General features: G+C 46.4%; 1 non-coding gene across 1 annotated transcript; it reads left to right on the top strand.

The window, feature by feature from the left end:
* The first annotated feature begins 924 nt into the window (after nt 1-924).
* LOC124891265 lies at nt 925-1,080 on the top strand. Its single transcript, XR_007049605.1, has one exon. It is a non-coding gene; the product is annotated as a 5.8S ribosomal RNA (ribosomal RNA).
* Nucleotides 1,081-1,382: the final 302 nt, after the last annotated feature.

Here is a 1,382-nt window from a genome sequence, read left to right as displayed (position 1 = left end):
AAACTTAAAGGAATTGATGGAAGGGCACCACCAGGAGTGAATCCTGCAGCTTAATTTGACTTAACACGGGGAAACTTACCAGGTCCAGACATAATAAGGATTGAAAGACTGAGAGATCTTTCTTGATTCTATGGGTAGTGGTGCATGTCCGTTCTTAGTTGGTGGAGTGAGTTGTCTGGTTAATTCTATTAAAAAATGAGACCTCATCCTACTAACTAGCTATGTGGAGGTATCCCTTCGCGGCCAGCTTCTTAGAGGGACTACGACCTTTTAGGCCGTGGAAGTTTGAGGTAATAATAGGTCTATGATGCCCGTAGATGTTCTGGGCCGTACGCGCTCAACACGAATGTATTCAATGAGTTTATAGCCTTGGCCGACAGGCCCGGGTAATCTTTGAAATTTCATTATGATGGGGATAGATCATTGCAATTGTTGGTCTTCAACGAGGAATTCCTAGTAAGCGCAAGTCATCAGCTCATGTTGACTATATCCCTGCCCTTTATACACACTGTCTATCGCTCCTACCAATCGAATAATATGGTAAAATGTTCAAATTATGGCGATGTGGGCGGTTCACTACCCGTGACGTCACAAGAAGTCCATTAAACCTTATCAATTAGAGAAAGAAGAAGTCGTAACAAGGTTTCTATAGGTGAACCTGTGGAAGGATCATTGTCAAAATCTGCATAGCAGAATGACCCACGAACGTGTTTAACAACTGGGGAGCCCACGTTGGCAGAGTGCTTCAGCCCTCAGCACGAGAACCTTCCCTCGTCCTCAGTGCATGCACCCAGTACGCGCGTCGGGCGACTAATGAACCCCAACGCGAAAAGCACTAAGGAATACTTAAATTGACAGCCTGCACCTCACTCTCCATTCGTGGCCTGTATAAAGCGGATGTGTGCTTCTCTTATAAATAAAAATTACTCTCGGGAATGGATATCTTGGCTCTCGTATTGATGAAAAACATAGTGAAATACAATACTTGGTGTGAATTGCAGAATCTCGTGAACCATTGACTCTTTGAATGCAAGTTGCGCCTGAAGCCATTAGGCCGAGGGCACGTCTGCCTGGACATCATGCATCGCGTCACCCCCTTGCATCGCACCATAATCATGGGGTGCGCTTCCATCACAGGGCGGATACTAGCCTCCCATTAACCGCAAGCTCGCGGCTGGCCTAAATGCGAGTCCATGTCAATGAACGTGGCAAGTGCTGGTTGTAACTCAACTCTCTTTGCTGTCGCGGCTACAGCCTGTCGTGCATTTAGACTCCGGGACCCTACCGTGCTTAAGCTTTCTAACTGCGACCCCAGTTTAGGCGGGATCACCCATTGAGTTTAAGCATATCAATAAGCGGAGGAAAAGAAACTTACAAGGATT

The sequence above is a fragment of the Capsicum annuum genome, unplaced genomic scaffold, assembly GCF_002878395.1.
Source record: "Capsicum annuum cultivar UCD-10X-F1 unplaced genomic scaffold, UCD10Xv1.1 ctg33011, whole genome shotgun sequence".
NCBI classification, from domain to species: Eukaryota; Viridiplantae; Streptophyta; class Magnoliopsida; order Solanales; family Solanaceae; genus Capsicum; species Capsicum annuum.
This window is presented reverse-complemented; position numbering and strand designations above follow the sequence as displayed.